We start from the raw sequence: 23,474 nt of genomic DNA on the forward strand, positions 1-23,474 counted from the left end.
TGATTTCAGAAGCTTTTTCCACATAGAGTGCACAAGGTTACCATCATTTGGAACTTTGCAATTCATTAGTTTTCAGTATTTGAAAAAGAGGGGAGAAGGGAAGATGTAACTTTATCTTCGAATGTTAGGAACTTTATTTATTATTATTTTTTAACTCTCCTATTTTAATAAGGCATTATTTTATTTAAGTTACTGGTTCATATCGGATTCTATTTTGTCATATTTTTTTTCATTGATTTGAAATTATATTTTAAATTATCCTGCATTCAAACAAACAAACAAAAAAATGAACTGGGATGCAGGAGTTGGAATTGAAGTTTCATTATGTGATGAGGGCAAATATGGTCTAGCCCCACTTGCTACTGCTGGTGTTACAGCTATGGATAACTTCACTATAGAGAAGTAAATAGGTGGAGATGACTGCAGCTTAAAGGAACCTGCCCAGAAAAGGAGCATTTTTTTCTGTGAAACATCTTGTTATGGGTCCACACAAAAGTGGTATAGGCTTTTCAGGTCTGCAAAACCATAGAGGAATTCACCTGTGGCTTTTCTTTATTTTATGAAAGAAAAAAAATGGTTTTATAACTAAAAAGGTACACCTTCTGAGAACCATCTGCTACCTTAATGAGCAAATAACTTGCGTGGTCCACAAAGAGCGAGAAGGCTTCCTGTAGCATAGTGATATTTCATAGTCTTACTTTTCTTTCTAAAACATTGCAGACTGGAGAAATTACTCTACTGTAAATATGAAAAGCCTTTTTACATAAGGCCTCATAAGCCATTCTGCTACAGCCATTTTCCTGTGTGTATTATTCTATTAATTTTTATCATTACAACAAAACAAAACAAAACAAAACAAACAAACAAAAACAAAACAACAAAAAAAAAAAACAACTGAGTAGTAGAGCAGAGACTTTGAATCCAAAATCTGTAAAATCTTCTGTTCTGTTTCAGAGAAGAAGGATAAGGTAAAGGTTTTAACAAATTTTCCACTAATTTTATTTACTCTTTACTGTAGCTTTTGATTTTGTTTCTGTATTTCATATCTTGGCATAGTGTTAAATTGTGTCGTACCTGCTCTATATGTGTGTTTGGAAACAGCAAAGACCAAGGCTCACAAGTGGTTGGTTTTTTTGGTTGGTTTTTTTTTTTTTTTTTTTTTTTTTTTTTTTTTTTTTGTGGAGGCTTTTCAAAGCATCTGCAGAAAAAATGTACTATTGTGAAAAAGATCCACAGAAGCAGCTGCTCTTAAAATGTCATGCACAGACACAATCAGGGTCACACAAAGTTTCCACTACTTTTGAAAATGAGTGTTAAAATAAAATAAAATAAAATAAAATAATAATAATAATAAAATAATTGCATCAAATGCCAGTCAGTTTGAATGGAAATTTTCAGTTTGGCAGAGTTTCAGAAATAGAATGGCAGAGCAGAAGCAGAAGGATTTGACATTTATTTGCTTGTGTTTCAAAATCACAACTTGGTTGAGAAAGAGGGAAAGAGAAGAAATAAGCATCTCTAAGAAAAACAGCAATAGGAAAGGTACACTTTATATTTGGTAGGACCCAGATTATACAATTACCTTATGCCTTTCTTATCATGATCTATTTTATTTCTTAACCTAAGATTTAGAGAACACAGTAACCATATTTGGTTTTTGAACATAATAACCTTCACTGACATTCATTTTTTCGATTTTGATTTGGGTTCATCTTTATTTATTGTAATTGCAGTTTCAAGTGCTAAGTTTAGCTCTCTTTAATTGTTATGTTTAGTATTCTTTTTAATTTTAGAGGCCTGCAGTACAGTTTGAACTGGAGATTAATTAAATTCCTGGTAAATCACATTCTAACAGGAAATGTTGGAATCCCATTGTGAACAGGGCCAGGCTATATTTAAAAATAATAATAATAGTAATAATGAGTCTTCTCATTCAGTTAGAATCCAGTGCAAATAAGAACAGAAGTTCAAGATGGCATAAAAAATCCTCAGATTGTAAATTTGCCTCAGGAAAACAATAAGAATGCAAGACTTCTTAGATATAAGGTTACAATCTCCAAAATCTGGTATTTTATTCAGGGTGTTCCAGTTACAAACTCCGTTGACTCTTTCTATTATCATCACTATGCTTTCGATGATGGCCTAAGGAAGAAAGCTGGCATCTATTCACATCTTACAAAGGAAAGCTCAGATTTACTAAGCACAGCCCCCTGAGTCACTGTGATTTTATTTTTTTTTCCCCACTCACAGGGAAGATGTAAAGAAAACATACCTGAGCTATGGAACATTCTCACATGCTTTCTCTTAACATTTATTTGTTTTTATCAACTCTAATTTCTAAATTGCATTTTGTAAGTGTAATTGATATCAAAATGGTAAAAAGTATGTACTGAGACATTTGATGTCTTCAACTGGACAACAACAACAAATTCCTTAAAAGGAGGACTTTCAGTCTTAGTACAATGTATCTGTTGCTTCATTGGATCCCATTCTTTACTATCAAAGTTCTCTTGATAGGGTGTCAAAAATATTAACTTCATCCTGTATCTTTTAGTTTCTGAAAATTATCCTTACCTCCCAGGGATGTTCCTGTCATTTTATCATAATGATACTGTCTTCAGTACAAGCTCCTTATATAACATGGGTATAAAGGTGCAGTAATAGACACAAAGAAGCACTTATATGCAAGAACACCTAAAATTATACAAATAGTAAATATACCATTAAGAGTTTTACCCTTAGGAGAATAAAAATTGTGCACTTGACAGATACTGGTCAGTTTGTTAGGATGTTCTTGGACAATGATCAAAAGTTTAGGCAATTCAACTTAAAAAAAAGTTTAAGCTAATAGTTTAGGCACAGTGCAGCTCAGTTCATACTATTGACAACATATATCAAAGTTATCCACATAAAACTAAAGCAGTTCAAAAAGCTATCAACAACTTATAATGATAAAATGACAAAATATCTAGTTATTTTAGGTGACTCAAAGAATGAAAAATGTAGATGTTCATATGCATATCCCAGATTCAATATTCAATCCATACCAGTGAAATCAAAACAGGAGTAAGCTCTAAACCTTGAAGTTGAAGGCTTAGAAATTTAAGAAAGTGATTTTTTTTTTTTCTAAAAAAGATGTCACCATTTAAAGACAAACAATACAGATAAATGTTTATTACAAAAACAGAGGAAAATAACCCCCAATATCTTCCTAAATTTATTACCACAGGGATATATTAATATATTTTTAGTACCTTCTTATTATTAAATGGAACTGAAAGTTTCCCGTAAGCAAGTATAGGAATAAATATATGCACAATTACATTTTCCTGATATCTACTGTATATGTTGTTAGAGAACAAAAGAGACAAAAAAAAAAAAGAAAGAGCAATACTTAAAAAAAAAAAAAAAAAAAAAAAAAAAAAAAAAAGTGTTCAAAACTGCTGAACAATTTAAAAGCATTTCTTGCCCTAGAATACATCCTAATGTTTGACACATAAATCACAGAATCACAGAATGGCCAAGGTTGGAAGGAACCTCTGAAGAACATCTAGTCCAAAGCCCCTGCTGAACAGGAGCACATTGTACTGGTTGGCATCCAGGAGGGTTTTGAGTATCTCCAGACTCTACAACCTTTCTGGGCAACCTGTGCCAGTAACTTACAGTTAAACAAGTGCCCTCTCATATTCAGACAGAACTTCCTGTGCTTCAGTTTATGCCTGTTGCCTCATCCTCTCACTCTCATTTAATTTAAATAAATAAAATACTTAAAATAAATAAAAATAAAAATGTTTTAGCTTTCCTCCTTATTACAAAGGAGCAGTTGTAGACTGCACTGATTTCTTCAGAGTTGAAGAATGGACTCAATCTCAGGTCACAAAAGACTAAGCCAGTGTTTGCAAAATTCTTTGGCCTATTTTAGAAAACAAATGTGATTTCACCATTTTTCTACTAATAGTTGCTTTCAATGACTTTTCATTCTGCAAAAGGTGCAAATGATACAGGAGTAACTTCTGCATAAACCAACTTGGGTTCTTCAATAGTCTTTCTATGCCACTTCATTGCAATAGTACATTAAGTCAAGACTATTAGGGATAAATTGTTATAACTTCCAAATACTTCTCTCTCTCTCTCCTTTTTTTTTTTTTTTTCTTTTTATGTGGCTCTTTTTAGCAAGAGGAAGACCTCAGCTAAGTGTATCTTGCAGGGTTATGCACCCTATGAAATTCAGAAAGCTCACTCAAAGCCCTTATCAGTGGATAAATTAAAAATTTTCTTCTGAATCTTCATGCTCAAAAGAGAGAGACCAAATACTCTTGGCATTTACTTCAACACAACAAGAAGAAAAATGCATCTGTTTGTAGTGAACTGAGCACTTTGGGAAAACACTGGAATGGCAACTCAAAGTACCCACATTATGCATTTAAAATTAGCAGTTTTATATTAGGTTTAACACAGATAAATCTGTGCTGCCAGTACTGTCTGACAAACATCCCTCAGCTTTTCCAAGAGGAACACTTCTAGAGAAAAGAGTGCAGTTGAGTCTTGACGAGCATTAGGTTTAGGCTTCTGAGCAAAGATTGTCAACAAGGAAAACATTCTTGCCAACTGTAGTTGTGGTTTTGCAAGACCACTAAACACAATTTTTGTCTGAACATGGAATTTCTTATATTTGTCATGATTTCCATATGGATATCATGTGCTGTTCTGAATGCTTAATGTTGGAATATAGAAACATGTTCAAAAGCCCTTTCTTATCTTTACAAACATTTGAGAATAAGCAATTATAAAAATACTACATAAAGCTTTAGAATGAAACACTAAACATAACTCACCTCACCATAAACACAAAACCATATCCTATCCTGTTTATCACTGTTAAGATAAATTAGTAAATATCAGAATGACAAGTACAAAAAAATGTAACTTGCTTTCTCAGAGAGATGATGATAGTGTCATATGTGGTTTATTAATAGAAGTGTTGTTTTTTGTTTGTTTGTTTTACTTATTTTTTTAGATATTCAGTTATTTCAAATTGTGGTATAAATAACCATTATAGTAAAAGAGAAAGTGCTATCAAAAATGTTAACCATCAAATTAGCCACATTTAGCAACCCTGAGAAGAGATTTGGAAAAGAGTAAGAGCTAACCAATTGACTCCATAGACTGTCAGATCATGGACGTCTTTTGGCGTCATCTGAAAGTGTCTCTCTTTCTCTAGCAGAAAAAAAAAATGCTAAGAATGTCATTGCTTTAAATGATCACATTTTACAAATCAGCCTCAGAACAGAGCACATTTCACTAATCCTAAATCTAATCTGCCTTGTCAGTATAAATTTATAATAAAACAAAATATTATAAATTTATAATATAAACAACAGTATTTATTTTCATTTTAATTACTGATACTAGCCTAAAACATTATATTTAGTTTCTTGTTCTGCCTAAAATTTCCATAGAGATGACAATGATGCTGGGACTAGGAAATTATGACAATTGTGATAGGACTATGAAAGTATGTACTTGTCAAATACAATTATTCAATCTAGTACTGAAAGACAGAGGTAAATCTTTACAATTTCTATACCCTTGTAGTCAGTGAAACAGAAAAGGAATAAAATTGTCCTGAAAGGGACAAGTGGGGAGAATATCACCTGAAAAGCCCATTTACAGGAATATTTCTTTCCCATGTAGATGGGAAAAACAAAGAGCACATGAAGTAAAAAAAGAACGTTATCACATCAGCAGTAGACAATCTGATGGAAAGAATATGGCCAAAATAATGGGTACTTGGCTCATATTCAGCCAACTGTCCACAAATACACCCAGGTCCCTTTCTGACTGGCAACTCTCCAGACACTTTCCACAGCCTGTAGCACTGTATGAGGTTGTTGTGCCCCAAAGGTAGGACCTGGCATGGCCTTACTGAACTTCATAGTATTCAAGCATGGGTCTTGGCCCATCAGTCCAACCTATCCAGATACCACTATAGATTTCTTCTACTCTTGTGCAAATCAACACTCGTGCCCAACTTGGTGTCATCTGCAGACTTCATCTGCAGACTTACTGAGGATGCACTCAATCCCCTTGTCCAGGTCATTGATGATACTGAAGAGAACTGGCCCCAGTACTGAGCCCTGAGGGTCACCACTGCTGACCAGCCTCCAACTGGATTTAGCTCCATTTACTATGACTCTTTGGACCCTGACACCCAGCCGATTTTTAACCCAATGAAGTGTACACCTGTCCAAACCTTGAGCAGCCAGCTTCTTCAGGAGAATGCTGTGGGAAATTATGTTAAAAGCCTTACTGAAGTCTAGATAGACCACATCCACAGCCTTTTGCTTATCATAGAATGAGATCAGGTTCATCAAGCAGGACCTGCCTTTGACAAACTCATGCTGACAGGGCCTGATCGCCTGTTTTTCCTGTAAGTGTTGCATGATTGCACTCAAAATAATCTGTTCCATAAGCTTCCCTGGGACTGAGGTCAGAATGACAGGCCTGTAGTTCCCTGGATCCTCCTTCCAGCTCTTCCTGTAGATGGCCTTCACATTTGTTAGTTGTTAGTTGTCTGGGACCTGCCCTGATGCCCAGGACTACTGATAAAAGCTGGAAAGTGGCTTGGCGAGCACTTCCACCAGGTCTCTCAGTACCCCCGGGTGCATAGAGGGTGCATTCATCAAAGCACATCATGGTTGTCTCAAACTAAAGAGACAGCCTTGCCAATGCTTTCCAGAAACATCACCCACACAAGGAGCATAGCCCAGAGTGCTGAGGGGCCAAAGCTGGGACCTCATTCCTGCAAGTAAAAGTCCTCAGAGAGTCACAGATTAAATGCTTCTGAGAACATAGCTGAGCTCTTTGGTGTACCACAAGTATGCAGCCATTTTGCTAAAAACTCCCAGCTGCATAGTGAAACTCTAATAGAACAGAATAGATAAATTTAACAAACATTGACTGCATTCTGTTATAATCTTCACTCGAGCCAGAACTTCATTTTGTAGGTGACAAACCAGTATGCTGCACAGAGATTCAACAAAAATTTTAATGTCTTAGATCTCTAACACAGATTAGACATAAAAGGAGGAAGATAAGGATGTCACCCCAAAACACTAGTCAGGGTTATATGTTCTCTGTTGCACATCAGAACAATGGAGAGTGTGCTACATAGCACATCTCCTTCTATCCTCCAACACTGCAGTCATGGCCAACCCTAAGAACTGAGATCAACCCTTGGTAGTATCACCTAGCCATTCCAACTGTGCTGTTTGCAACTGAATGCATTTTGCTGTTGTTGTTTTGTTTCACATTTCTTTGTTTTTAATCAATAAGAAAACCTAGAGAAAGTTTTCAGTAAGGCCTACTTTTTAGAGGAGATACTATTACTATCTCTAATCAGTAGAGCAATTTTTAGAGCACAACACAAATGGTATCTGACAAGAAACAACTCATATGGTTTGTTATTTAACTGCACGATGACATTCCAATTTTGCCAATATCTTATGGAGAACTTCCTCTGCAACTTGTCGCTGAAGTGAGTGCTTATCCTTCTTCTTCTTAGAAAAAAACAAAAACTTGACATTTCTAAAGCTGGATTTTTTGCATTCTTTAAAGTGAGCACCTCAACTACTCCATGCTGTACCACAGAAGGTTCTGCCATCTGTGCGTGATCACTTGCTACTGGGGAAGGTCTAGTCTCCTGTTTCATCTGGAAGGGTTCCCTGTCCAGTAGACAAGCATTCCTTTTCCAAACTGCAAGGGTTTTAACAGGCTGCAACATAGAGGATGTAAAGGCTGTAAAGAAACAGGACAGACAAAAAGCTTGTGAGGTATGGTTCTCATTTATGAAGTCACAAATTAATGTTCCCCCTCAAACCTTTAAAGAACCATTCAATTCTGTAAATATATGGACTTGGATCATTCTGTCTGAACACACAAAACTGGATTGTTTATCCTTAGGCTAGTCACTTTATTTACCTGGATATATTGTGTAACTCATCCTCTGCTGAAAAGAATACAGAAATAATTATGGATAAATATATTTATCAAAATATTGGTATAAATAGTTAATGAAAACTGATCATGGTGATTTTAAAAATATTCTAACAAAAGTAGCAGATTTTATAACAATAACACACAAAGTTAGCTTACAAGATAGATTTTATAGTAATCTGCATATCCTTTTAAGAATTTTATTTTTGATAAGATGACTAACAAATTTGACCTTAGCTAAAATTTAGTCTCATCTTTGAACAAATGTATCTCAAACACAGAAAAAAAAATTACTTATTATATTTAAATTTATATTAGAGACTATCCAAGAAACATAAAGCTATTAATATTTTTCTGTTGACATATTGCAGAAACTGAAAATAGCATTTATAGGTATAGTTAATATGTAACTGCATATAAACATTTAAAATTGACAAAAAATTTAAAATAATAAAAATGATCCTTTTTTCCTCCCTAAATTTGAGTCTAAAATTAATGCTGAGAACTACTTTAAGATGCTGATTTGAGAATTTTTTTCAGATCTATGTCTACTTATGAAAATAATCAAATACTACTTAGACCAACTAGTCTTATAACTCATTAACAAATGAATTTCTATGCTTTTGAAAATAAATATTTTATATTTGGAGAATTAAAGCTATGGGTTTGACCGATACAGAGGTGTCTAAAGACAGAGATAGATACTATAGCTTGTAATCTCTACTGAAATCAATCAGGGTTATGTGTTACTAGTATATTCAGAAGCCTAAAACCAAATGTGAATCTACTCAATGAGTCAACAGTTTTGGAAGAAAATATCATCATCAAAATATGTGAGTGAGATTGCATGCCAAAATTTCCAAGGATTTTGAGAAACATTTAAAAAATATATGGAAAAGAAATATTGTTCGTGCTTCATATTGTCACACCTTTTAGTCTATGAGACTGAAACATTTGAGGAATTTGTATTGCTGTTAATTATTGTTAAAACATTCACTTTTTTTCTATTCTTTTGATTTGACTGCACTTCAAATAGATGAGTACTTCCTTGGGAGGTCATGTGCGACACACAACCATAAATACCTGGCATCTTTTCCAAAGCATGAGCTGTGGTGCATCTTTTAAACTATAAACTGCATCTTGAGAATCTTAAAAGTGCTTAAAAATCAATAATTGAGTGTTTTGTATGAGCATCATCTACTCTCTAGTGATGGCTTAAGAGGACTTTAAAAAAAGGTCATTGTGTAATACTTGAGAAAGTATAACTCCTCTCACCTTCAGCATTAAAACACCTCTTCATCTTAAAGAAAAAAAAAAAATAATTGCATATGAAGTAAATAGTTTACTTCCACATATAGAAATTGTATACCAAAATAATATTCCTTGTAGGATGACTAAAATTTCACTGTAGATAGTCAATGCAGATACATGTCAGAATCACGTGGAAAATTTTAGAATCATCAAATATTTTGGGTTGGAAACGGCCTTAAAGATCAAGTTCAAACCTCCTTGCCCTGAGAAACCTTCATCTGCAGGGAAGGAAACCTTCCACATAATCAGGTTGCTCAAAGTCCCATCCAACCTGGCCTTGAACACTTCCAGGGATGGGGTATCCACAACTTCTCTGGGCAACCTGATCTAGTGCCTCACCACCCATATAGTAAATAATTTATTCCAAATATCTAAATCTGTTCTCCTTTAGTTTAAAACTATTTTACTGTCTGGTAAAGAGTCCCTCCCCAGCTTTCTTGTAAGCCCCTTTTAAGAATTGGTAGGCCACTATACGGTCTCCCCAGAGCCTTCTCTTCTCCAGGGTCGCTCAGCCTTTGTTTGTAGGAGATAGCCATAAAAATGATCAGAGGGCAGGAGCCTCTCCTCTAGACTTGCTTTAACAAATCTCTGTCTTCCTTGTGCTATGGGCCCCAGTGCTGAAAGGACTACTCCAGGTGGGGTCTCACAGTAGCAGAACAGAATGTGAAAAGTCACCTACTTTGAACTGCTGGCCGTGCTTCTTTTAATGCAGCCCAGGATACAGTTGGCATACTGGTCTGCAAGTGCACACTGCTGGCTCATGTCAAGTTTTTCATCCACCAGTACCCCCAAGTCCTTCTTCATAGGGAATCTCTCAAACCATTCAACACTCAGTCCATACTGATGTTTGGGAAAGCCCCAACCCAGGTGGAGGACCTTGCACCTTATTGGACTTCACCAGGTTCCCATTCTGGTGTATATATATAAGTACTTATAAATACATAAAACAGATGCCATATATATATGTGTGTGTGTGTGTGCGTGTGTGTATGTATGTGTGTAAATATATATGGTATGTATTTTGTTGTACTACTTTTGGAAACAATAACATCCCTATGTATTTCAAGTTTAATTCTATTAAAACAACAGCAACAATAACTGATTTGCAAAAACAGTGTAATTCATACACATGCAGGTGAAGTCACATAATGAGTTTGTGCCAACATGTGACATAAGCAGCAATAACAGGCAGTGGTGTGGACACAACTTCTACATCCACAGAGAAGGTTTTTGGGAAAAGGAAGGTTTCTGGATGCCATTTAAGCTTTGTTGCATAGTAACTCTTCATCTGCCCAGTCCTTTCAATCTTACACATTCACTGATACATAATTCTGATTAATTTCAAAATAAGAAGGAAAAAAAGATACCTATTCTGTTGATTGCCTCTAGACAAACAGGACGGAGAGGTAGCAATCAGTTATTATCAATTTTGGCAACAAAAGTACCTACACTTACACCCACTTTAAATTAGCAAGTTCTTTGTTTGATCTACCCCTTAGATCTTCATGTAAAGCCAAATTAAGTCAGAGGAAACATTTCTGTAAACTTCAGAACTTTCATCACAGTGAAAAGAAACCTATGAACATTCTATTTTTTTCACCCTTCCAGTACATCTTTTCGAAAGAATGTTTATGCTAATGTAACATGCATGTATATGAGGCATATATACATCATCTACTTTACTGCTTCACTGAGTTCCGTGAAGGAATTAAATTTACCTTCATAAATGAATTTTAAATTTGTAGGATTGTGAAGGTAGAGAGTTGCTTGTTTTAAACTTAATTGGAATAGAGGTTATATCCTCTATGAGAATATTCAACTCTAACAGTAGATTAGTAATTTGGCCTAAAGCATTTAAAATTGTCCATTTAACATTCACACTGTGCTTAATCTGTGTTTTCACTCCATCTCCCACAATCTATTGGAATATATACTACATCTAGTGGAATATCCTACTACCTCAGCTTTGTACCACAAACATGCTTTAGAATACTTGTTAAAACTCAACATAAACTAGTCATAACAAAAAGCTTGTTACTGATTCCATTAAAATGCGTACTGTGACAGAGAGGCATTTTCATACTAAGAATCCAGTTTATTTCTATTTCTTTAATAGACAGGGCTAAAATGAAAGCTTCTGGGGACAGGGATGTCAGGCAATCTTGTGAAGTTTTTGCTGCAAAGATACTCTCCCTCAGGCTGGCTTCAAGCCCTCTAGCTCTCTGTTCCACTGGGTATTTCCATAGTAAATTGCTGAGGATATGCAGATTTAAGTGAATTAAATTCCATTGCAAAAATAATCTGGGTTCCTGAAAATGTCACAGATGTGTCAGACATATTCCTATCTCAGGGGTGTCTCATCATGTTGCAAATTAACAGTCACTACAGATTATGCCATGAAAATTGCACTGAAGTGTATTGACATCACCTCTGCACTCAATGTTCCATTTTTCTGCTTTGTGTTAGTTATTCTAAAACTCGGTAAATACACAATATAATGATAAATAGAATAAACAGGTAAACATGATAGAATTGATTTTTGTATAGCTATAGTGCACAGTAATGAATGACTCTATAGAAATGTGCCACAATAATTTTTAAAGCAATGCTGCCTTATCAGTTGACATCTGAACCTACACTAATTCTGAAATATGTCTGACTTTCTGATGAAAAGAAAATCATTTATGCTTGATTTTTATTTCTGGACTGAATATGTAAATCTTAGTGAACAGAAACTTGAACTGTAAGGGTCAAGGAATGACAAAATAATGTCATAATATTCTGATCAGCTTTTATTAAATTGTCTTAAGTTAATATTTCAATTTTACAAAACCTAAAGTAGATTCAGTTGGGATCTCTTCCCTTCCCTCTTTGTTCAAGTTTGTGTAGCTAGCTGAGACAAACTGTCCTTTTTTTTTTTTTTCCCCCTTTTCATTTTTTGTAGGGCTATATATTTCTGTTTTAAGAAATTCTTATTATTTAGGCGGTTACTCAGGCCAACAAAGAAGAACTAACTAGACCACTGAAAAGCTACATGGATCTAAAAATGTAAAAACATGGTAGGAATGGGAGGGCATGCTACACGTGTAGGTTGCTTTTATTGTTTCTCTGTAGACTGTACAAGATGGCTTTCTTTTTACCAGGTCAAATTTAAGTAACAAAGAAATCAATATGCAAACACTTAAGAGAGAAAAAGATGGTGAATGGTAAATGAATAAGATCAAATTAATAAAGCCTAGCAGGCCACAATAAACTGAAGCCTTCTATGAAAAGATTTGAAAGAAATGTTTGCTTGGTAAAGTGATTTTAATTGTTTTTGTAGATTCTAATGAAAGATTTCATTCAATCTATCCTGGAAGTTTTATAGAAGAAATTGGAAATTAGGGCTGGAGTGCACCTCAGGAGGTTATCTAGTCCATCCCCTGGGCCCACGCCACACATGGCAGTAAACCTACTGCTAATGTATTTGTCTAAACTTTTCCTAAAAACCTCCAGCAATGAAGACTCCAAAGTCTCCTTAGGCAAACTATTCCTATTCTTAACTGTCCTTTGCAGTAACATTGCTGTTCATGATAGTTACACTATTCATTGCTTCTTGCCCTGTCCACAGACAAAGAGCTTATTCTTTCCCTTTTAACACCAACGTTTTACATATAGAAGCTCCAACATTTCTCTGGAGTTTTCTGTGCTAAAGATTCTTCTATGTTTGCATAAAATTCATCTTCCAGTCCTCATAATAAAGATTAAACAAATTAGGTAAAATCTGAGGGGAGATATGAAGGGAGGTATTGCAGTTAGAAATATAAAATAGTACTTATAATATAAAATGTTACACTATTTTAAAGTATAATACAAAATAGTAATCGTTCCAATACTGATACCAATAGTCTACAGCTGTGTGTTGAGATATGCTGATTATGTTGCCACTTAGCAGAGCTAGCAAAACCCTGTAAGAGTTTTTCTTATTGTATAATTTAGATCAACCTTAAAAGTAGTCCAAAGAAAAGTAACAACCACACAACCACAATTATGTAGGGATAGGTTCTTCCATGAAGCTAAATGCATACTTACTTAATCTTATAAACTTCACCAAATATATATTTTAGAAGTGTGATCTCCTTACCATAAAAATGGCAGCTTAAATAAAAGGGGGTATTTATATCTATCTACATTGAAACGAAGATCATTATCTGAATACAAAATTTTAAATAAAGTAGCTCATAGATAAAAGCTACATTCTAAAAAAAAATATTTTTTTTTTAGAAAAAAAAAGTATTTCAGATGTAATAATGTACATAAATCAAGGAGGCTATAGCAGTTATGAACCATTTAAAAGTTCTGATTTGATGCCATAAATTATTTACTAGGAAAGCTCCTTAACCATACATGTAGTTAGGCATTCTAAGAAATTTTTGTTATCAGTATTATCCCCATCATCTTTTACAGAGGTTTTGTTTTTCATGTGCCAGTTACACTAAATTCAAAGAAGACAGAATCTGACATAAAAGTTGTTAGCCAAAAATATGATTTTGTTCTAATTATGATCATTTTCTACATCTTTCCAACTTTCCAACTGTAGAGCACTCAAAAGCAGTATTATGTTTACTCTGAACCTGTTTCTTAAAAAATATAAGATAAAATAAGACCACTTTTTCTGTTTCCCACACTATTTCTTTGTATTTTAGCCACACAGAGTTACTGTTGGTTACTGTATTCAGTATTTGTATCTTGCAAGTATCTTGCAATATACATGCATTTATATTGCAAGTATCTTTACTCATGTGAATAGTCTAGTTGAAGTCCACAGTACACATCATGCAACTGAACATATTAAGATAAAGTGTGGAAAATATAAGATCTGTAAAAGAGAAAAATATGTATTGTAAAAAGTGAGCATTTAAAAGAAAGCCAATATGCATGAACGGTAGATATCTTTATGAGCTTTTACACATATCATTTACTTGTCAAAGACATACAGTAATAGTCCAAAATTACACTGGACTGAGTCCATCCATAGATGTATTCCATACATGTCAATGAATGTATCTTACACTTCTGTAAAATGACTTTTAAACTTCCACTGAGGATGCTATTTGCAGAGTTCATATACTTCCATTGATATTATAATAGATCACTGTCTCCTACACTTCCTTTGACTCTCAACCATTATGTATAGACTTTTCCATTGACATCATAATTTAGTTACTGAAAAGGAAGGAAAAAGACAAAGGACATTTTTAACATCTTCTTTCATATTTGAAATGCAAATATTCAGCACATTTAGATAGGCTATGCTACTAGCATATCTGAATGACAGAAATTGAGAAGTTCAATACAAAAGCTTTTGTATATTTCCAATGCATTCTGTGATTTTCCAATGCTTTATGTTTTTTTTTTTTTTTTTTTTTTTTTTTTTTTTTAATCTGAAAAGTGGGCATTTTTGTCTTTATGATACAAATGCTGAATGATGGGCTGGTTTGACATACATACCAAAAACTACATGAAGATTAAAGGTAAGCAAAAACTTCCTCCTAAACTCCAAAGTAGCTTTATATTCCTTTGTTTAGGATTTTCCAAAAGTGAAAGGGAAGAGAGAATTTCACTGTCATTTCCCCACCCAAATAAAGGGAGAGAAACAGTGACTATCTCCTGACCCTAGAATATACTTACTGCATCACAGCCAATATGGAGTTGGCATACAAACTCTTTGCAAAAGAAGAAACTCTGCTTAAGGCACAGAGTCATTCAAGACTTTTACAATGTCAAAGACCAACCTAGCCATAAGTGATCTTATGTAAGAGCTGGAGGTTACTTTTGAAATAATGAAATAACATGTGGAAAATCTAACTCTGAAACTTTTCACCTATCTTGGCTTAAGTGAGACATTTAATTTAATTTTACTTTAGGGTGTTTCTCTAGTTAATTAAATGCAATGTGGTAATGCAGAGTTCAATGGATATCTTTTGTGATTACTCTTCTTCAGATACAGCACCTGTCTCTCAGTCTAATAAATTCTTCAGTATGCACCAGCCTCCAGCATTTCAGGGTGGTGTGACAACATACATGGAGACAGAGGTATGACTGAAACCTGAACCTTGGTATAGATCTGTCTGCTTCCTACCTTATCGTTAGTTTTCAAGTCTCTTCACTGCAGGCTGTATCTGACTTGACTCTTACTTTCTTCATATTGATGGAGACTTTGAAAGCCAAAAACCACTATAAGGGCAGGAAATGTAAAGTGTGGTCACTATCTGCAACCTATTATAAAACAAAATTGCTCAGTATCCTTTGTGTAACATGAGGTTTCATTTATTGATTCAGAGTAACATCATCATACCAGAAAATTCCACAATATATTGCTACCTTTCAACAACAGAAGGGCAGATAAAATGTTAAAGATAAAGATAAAAATATAAAGATAAAAAGATAAAATGTAGTTTTGCTCTCCTTATTTTCCATATAAGTCTTAGCTACCCTCACATGGGATACAAGTGAAAATGAAAATTGCCACGAACTTTTCTTTATCAAGCAGACTTTATCTTTGTGTGGATAAACTCCAAAAAGGAGCCTCTTGCAGATTCATCCTTTTTATGTACTAAAATGTGGACATTCCTACATTTCTGACGCTGCCCTTGAAGACAGATACTTCTGCTTATATCTTTAAAAAGTAGTGCTGCACATATAAATAAATAAATATAGTCCACTGAATCATCTCTAGGTCCAAGTTACAAATAAAACAACAAAAAACCTCACATAGAAAGTAGTTGAAAATGGTTGATAGGTATATGCAAAACATAAAAGCTACCTCGTCATTTTCTTGAATAACCCATTCCAAATGGTAGATATATTTGCCTTTTAAGACAAGTTATCTTCTCTATGAATTGCCTTCCTCTATAAGTTAACTTTTCCCCTCAAGATACCCTTTATATCCCCCAAAGATTACACACCTAGAGAATGGTAATGAATAGGACTTTACTTCTTCATATTTATGAAGACAGAATTAATTAATGACTTAATGATACTCAGATGTTTTAATTATGGAGGTTCAGGGAATATTTAGATTTATAATTCACTCCTTTCCTACTTAAAAAGTGAATGCACTCTTTTTTCTTCAATTTCTAATAACGATACCTTATATCTTAAGGATTCTGTACCTATCAGTCAAAGATCATGACAACTTTTTAAAATGTACAGAGTAATTATAAAGAAATCCACAGTATGGGCTTTAGTTATGCATTTTACATTTCACTTGAATAAAAGTTTTATTTTGTTGCTGGTATACAAGCAGGTGTCAGGACCTTTCTACACTTGAAAATACAGTTTTAAATACAGTTTTATACGAGTCATACACAACTTCCTGATGGAAACACAAAGAGCACTAGTCAAGAAGACTGTGTAGGCACAAAACAACAAATTCATATTCTGCTATCCTCAGTTTGCTGAGAAGGAAGTCAAAACAGGTGAGCAACGAGAAGTTTCTGAAAACATTTCAGAAATGGACAGAAATGCTACTCCACTGTGTATATATTGTGTTGCTAACTTTCCAGGAAAAACACAGATGAGCTCTAGACAATGTTACATTTGGTACCTATTCCAGACAGGCTGATAAATAAGGATTTTCTAATACTGTTGGCAGCCAGATCAAATGGCTGTGAATCCAAAAGGATGAAAACAACAACAACAAAAAATGCATAGTATGAGAACACGGCTTTCTATTGTGTTTCTGTACTGCAGGAGGATGAATTCAAAATTCCCTTTCTTACCTAGATTACCAAAACATGTACATTTATACTTATTTCTGTTGTCCAACTTAAATTCAGCTCAAGGATAATATGCCTGTTATGTGTTATAAAGGAAAAGAAAAAAAAAAAAAAAAAAAAAAAAGAGAGAGAGAAAGAGCTTTACTTTATACCCACTACTATAAATATAGGGGAAAAACAAAAAAATAAATTTACATTTAAAGCACAGAATTAGAAACAGGGAGATCTACATGGTCTAACCTACCACAGAATTTGACTTATGCTGTTGTTACCTTACTTACTCATGATACTTACTTACTCAGATTAACAATCTGAGTTTTTAACAAGCATGGCAAAGCATATACATCTAACAGTAAAGTACCCTGCAAAACATTTGGAATATATAAAACAAAATTCCTGCTATGCAAAATGTAACTCATTGAAGTGTCTGGCAAGCAAATATCTATCTTGCTTATCACTGAAAGTAACAAGTGAGAAATAAGATTTTACACAGAACTAAGCAAGACATTTTAGGACAGAACAATGCTGTTGAGATTACTCTTCTTCAACATTTCAAAGTGTTATGTGTCATTTTAGTATTAGGTCTCCCAGTGATAAACAACTACCTAACTTCCATCAAATGACTTTGCTTTAATCTCTACTGATTAAAAATATTTTGTTTGGCCTTCTCAAATTTCTCTTGTTTTTGCCACCAACCTATAAATTTATCAAGACATTCATTGTAGTCTTACCTTTATTTTTATTCAACCATTATTGAACTCCTGCCTGAGGTTTTATTGATGAGCAGTATTTATTCACTGAAAAGCATGGTGATGAAGCAATAGTTATGGAACTCAGAAAGTTCTGTTTTTGCCTTTAGCAGAAGGTAAATGTACATGTGACTTTCTAGAAAAAACTCAGGCTTCATTCTTTCCCACTTCAGTGATAAGGAAAAAAAAATCTGCTTTGAAAGCAGTTTTCAAAGTTGGGTATATTAACATCATTCACATAGCTTAAATGGTAGGTTGAAGAATATGACTCCTAAACTTGTTAATAGAAACTGTACACCTAATTTCCCCCCACCTCCTTTACCCAATATACACAGAATGAGAGAACAAGTAATGTATTATGCACCTGTCCATATTTAAGTATAAATAACATATAGATGGTAAATAACCATTTACCAACCAGATGCAACTCTGTTCATGCAAAACACACAATGACAGGAGTAGTGTCGTGAAGAATGCAAATGACTCATGGAAATAAGACAAAATTTCTGGTACTGTAACAAAGACAACAAAAGTTACTGAGCAGCAGGCCCAAGGAATTATTTCCACTCAGATGGTAATGTGTGTTAGGTCAGTTGTCTTTTTCTAAGCAAAGGGCATTTGCCCCTTCCAAGTAAATAAAGTTCACTAAATTGTTTCCTGTTTCACAGTCTGTGAAACCAGAGGGTGAACACCCTCAAGAAACCTGTCTAGGTTTAATACGACTAAAGCGGATGCTTCAGGAGCTGCTTCTGCTAGAGGAAACTTGATTTTCTGCTGAATAGGGGTTGAAAGATCAAAGATCATGAAATGTAGACAAAATAACAGTACAGACAACAACTCTTCTGCTTTCAAAGTCACAAACTCCACAAGAATGAAAAGGTACATGGATTCATTTTCTGTGTCACAGCAAAAAAATATTCAAGTAGAAAATGTTTCTCTTTGAAGAAAAAGTGCTAAGAAGCATCAAAAGAAATAAAAAGCAAAAAACAATCAGCCATACTAGCCTGTTGCTAAGTTGGTAACAACAAAATAAAGCTTGCAATATTAGTGAAAATATGTACATGCATAAGTCGAAGGAAAAAAAAAAAAAAAAAAGAACAGATCTTTTTGAAATGCAAGCTTCATATAGTGCATATCTGCTGGAGTTTGAGCAATTTGTTTTGAGGTTTGTTTTAAATGTGAACCATTGGGTGAAAACAATTGAACCATATGGTTCACAAAAACAAAGTTGAGTCACAGTCTGATGGCAAGTAGATTAAATGTTTGTTTTTAAGTCATGCCATTTCAACACTACTTGCTAGGTCCCATTGACTACATCCTTCAATCCTGTGTAGGCATGTCACTGACAAAGAATGCCCAGCTCCACAAAAACATTGATGGCATTGATGAAGATGTTGAAAACAAACACAGAAAGTGGTTAGGTATTCTCATATAAATATTTAATTTAAATTTCACTGAGATCTTATTTAAATGTTTAAATCCATTGTTAGACTTTGGAAGTACAATTTCGCCTCCCTTTACAAAACTGGAAATCTTGTAGAGATATTTAGTCTAGTTTTAGTTAAACAAACAAACAAACAAACAAAAGCTAACAATGTCTGTTGTCTGGGAGTATGATTTTTTTTAAATGCTATCCAAGACTAAGAAAGTTGCTGTTATGTCCAAAAATTTTCTGGGTTCATCATGTTCTTGTTCTGCATGAGTAGGACTGACCAATGTATGAGGCATTTTTACCATGAAAACAAGTTATTTTAAATTTAATCTTTATATTTCTGTTTTGTAACATGATTAACTTCCATGGTAATGCTAGAGTTAAGCTAGAAATCTTGTAGCTTAAATTTTCATTTTGTTGTATATATAGTTTGGTATATAGCAAGAAAAATCTTAGGAAAGCAAATGTCCCTTTCCAAAAGAAAATCTCACTGTCACTCTGTTGCTGACAACATTAGTAAGTTTTTCTCCAAAATTCTGTACAGATTAACAGCATAAGAGATATCCTTTAAGGAACAGTTTCCTCAGATAGCTTGAGGAAACACTTACTAGTAGCAAATTCACTAACACAGGAAGTGTAACGGAACTGTGTGAAAATGGTGCTTACTATGCTGAAATATGCACAGACTTCTGTGTACCCAGAGAACTTGTATCCTCATACACACTTACATGGTCTACTCTAGCAGATATTACAGTCAGCTGTGATGTCCAAGGACACACAGTTGACTCTTACCTTCTTTCAGGGTAGAAGATACATGTGTAGATTTCTGTTCTCAAAGTATTAGTCTGGATGGTAAAATTCCTGAACTAAAGAAAAGAGTACCACAGCTTACTAGGTCAGTCTGTGACCTATGTGCACCAAGGAACATGAGCTGTATCTGCAGAGTCTACTAATTTAATTGTGCAGAAAATCTGGACATCCAGTGGAAAATGTTTAGTCTCCAGGCTGAGCAAATGTTCCTCCTTATACTTCTTTCAAAGCAAAGAGTCCACCAGACCTAACTCATTCCCAGGTAAAAATAATATGTTTATATTTCCTGTGACTTCAGGAAAGATTTAGCTTCATGTATTCAGGATACTTAGGATTCAACCACCTTAAATAGAAAAGCTCTAGGTTGGGATATCTTTCTTCCTTCTGACCTACTAAGTTACAGCTATTATCTTAGTATTGCTATTGTTCTCAGCAGGAAGACAAATCTCACCTTAAATTGAGAGAATCTATATTTAAAGTTTGAAGTGTGTGGATTCTGAAATTCTCTGTAAGGTTCTTTTTGTGTAGTACTTTGCACATCAAATGTGCTTGATTCAAAGAAAAGGAGATGTCATAGATTCAGCCAGGAATCCAAAAGTCAAACTAGGTTCTCCTCAGTTATCATCACCAAAAAAAATAATAAAATAAAAATTATATTTGGTTAATAACAGTATCAACACAGAAAGCAGAAAGAAAGCCAGTTAATATGACTTTAAAGTGATAAATACAGTCTTCTGGTCCTTACCAATGAAAGGAATAGATACATTCTTAGTAAATAGAAATGTACAGTATACCTATTGAATTGGAAAAGAGCATTTATTTGTTGTGCAAAGTTGTTTTAGAAATTTAAGTATACAACAATTAATTATAAATGTTCTAAAATAATGTGCTATTATTGTAGAACCTACACAAAAAATCTGAAAACATATCATTAAAGAACAGAATTGTTTGATTCAGCAAGAAATTTAAATGTAGAAGTTCCCCGTGCTCATTTTAACCAAGGGTATTGGTTAATCTCAAAATAAAGAATAGATGGATATTGTTATGCTGTTTGAAAGAGTAGTAGGGAAGTTTGAGGAGTAATTCTAGTCAGCTGCTCATAAACACCATTTTATTTACCATTCACAGAAAAATAATTTAGGTGGATACTGCGATGTACTGTAGAATTTAAAAATCTGAGAGGCTTGGTTATACTGCAAAGCAAACTAAGAAAGATGAAGTATTACATTTAGATTTTGTTTAAAAGTAAAATATTTGGATCATTTTGTCAATGTTGTCATCAAAATACTGTCCACCATTAACTTCATATTCTCTGATGCAGAGCTGCTGGCTATCTTTTCTTATGGCTTCCTTTCTTATATAGCAAGTGTAACTATTAGATCTCTGGGGATATATATTGAAGTGTAATGAAGTGTATATATTGAAGTGTAAATACACACACTCAGATGTTTCTCACTCTTTCTGTAGTAAAACCCATTTAAAAAAAGTCTTTATTATTATTATTTATTTTCAAAAGCTAAGCTGCCAGCAATACAGTTTTCATAGAACTAGAAATGGTTTATTCAATACAAGGAAAAAAAAAAGTCAAGGTAGAAAGTATTTATTAGAAGTAGCACAACAGGGAGTTTTTTTAGAGAATCAGTAATCAATGATCTTTTCCTGAACTGCTGAATGAAACTAAACCATATGAATTTAGATCAGTTGGCTGGCATAAAAAGAAATGTGGAATGCTGTTGACAGGGAAGTCTTCGTTATAAATGAGTCAACTATATTAAGTTTGCTTCAGTCAAATTGTCTATCATTTGTATATGTCCACAAACAAGATACAAATGAAAATCAAGGTACAAATGAAATATCCCAACTATTAATTCTTAAAAGATATGTAACAGAATGCAGGTTCCTTTTATTACTTATGAGTATCTTCTTAATGGGTTGTCAGAGACCTTCACTTTCATTTTAAATGTATACATAGAAAATGACAGAAAACAAATGGCATGACAACATGATGTGTTTTAAGCCGTGAGAACAAAATATACCACTTAAAGGCAGATTGGAAGGAATAAATAAATAAATAAATGAAAGAACAAAGAACAAAATGTTCATTTTTCTAAGTCAGAAAAAAAAAAAGAACAAATTGGGATCAAAAGTACACTGTGTTCTAAATTAAGATAGAGAAGAGTGAAAATGTGTTTTTCTTGTCTGATAAACGTGTTGAAGTGAAAGTTTGAGAAAGAATGGTGATCATATTTGGAAACGGAAAATTCAATAATAGATTAGACTGAGAGAGGCAGCATGAATAAAAAAAAAATGTCCAAAGTGTTGACATATTAAAAACAACAACAAACAAGAAGTCTAGTACAAACTAATTTGCTACTCATAAGACAAAGTGAACAGATAAGCCCATTCTGTTGGAATGCCAGAAGATGCATTAGTAAAAACCATCTTATTGAGTCTCTATTATCAAGACATTGCAACAGCAGCAGCCACTGTGCTCCCACATCTGTCCTCTCCCCAAGCCTGTGATGTGACCACTTTGCTCACTGAGAGAAAAGCTGCTTTTAGAATTTTCCATGAAAACAATAACAACAACAACCAAACAAAAAAAAAACAAAATTACACAACAGAACAAAACACTGTAAAATGATCTCACCTTACCTCCTCCAACCTTCCCCCTCCACTTAAAAGGTAAGTATGGTGAATATGTCAAAGAACAAATAGTGAATGAATTACTATTTTTATTTTATTCCTTACCTAAGTATTTATCTTCCTGACCTGACAGAAGCTCAAGGCAAAACCCAAGATCCTTGTTTCCAAAGGACCCTTCCTATCTTTCCTAGATTACTGACTGTAATTAGAAGTGCAGGGAGGAAAGGCCACTCTCTCTACAACAGATTGGGATTGTTATTGCTTTCATTATACTATCCAGGGAAATAATGCTCCCCTCCCTCAGTAGCATTTGATTTGTGGCTCCAGTAACAAGATGTTGGGAAAGAACGAAGTAAAGTAAAGAAAAGGAAGTCCTTTGGCTTCACTTCTCCTCACCACCTCAAACAGTGGGCCAAGTACATCAGAGAGAGACCTGTTCACACAAAAAAGATGATGTAATGTTTTCCTTCCACATTGGAAGAGAAAGTAGGAATTAAAAAGATGAGCTGCAGTTTGTCATTTAATGGTACATAATGCTACCACCAAGTGACAGAGAGGTGAGAAAGGGGATGAATATATATATATATACATATATATATATATTTTTTTTTTTTTTACATAGAAACAAATACAATATGCTAACAAAGTTGCTGAGGTGCACTTATTCCATGGAGAGATTCTTCAGTGAAGATTACAACACCTGAAACTCATTTGCAGTGATTAAATATCTGTGTTGTTACACAGAAGTGAAATCCAATTCCATGAACTTTT

Source organism: Aythya ferina, assembly GCF_964211825.1.
Source record: "Aythya ferina genome assembly, chromosome: 2".
Lineage (NCBI taxonomy): Eukaryota > Metazoa > Chordata > Aves > Anseriformes > Anatidae > Aythya > Aythya ferina.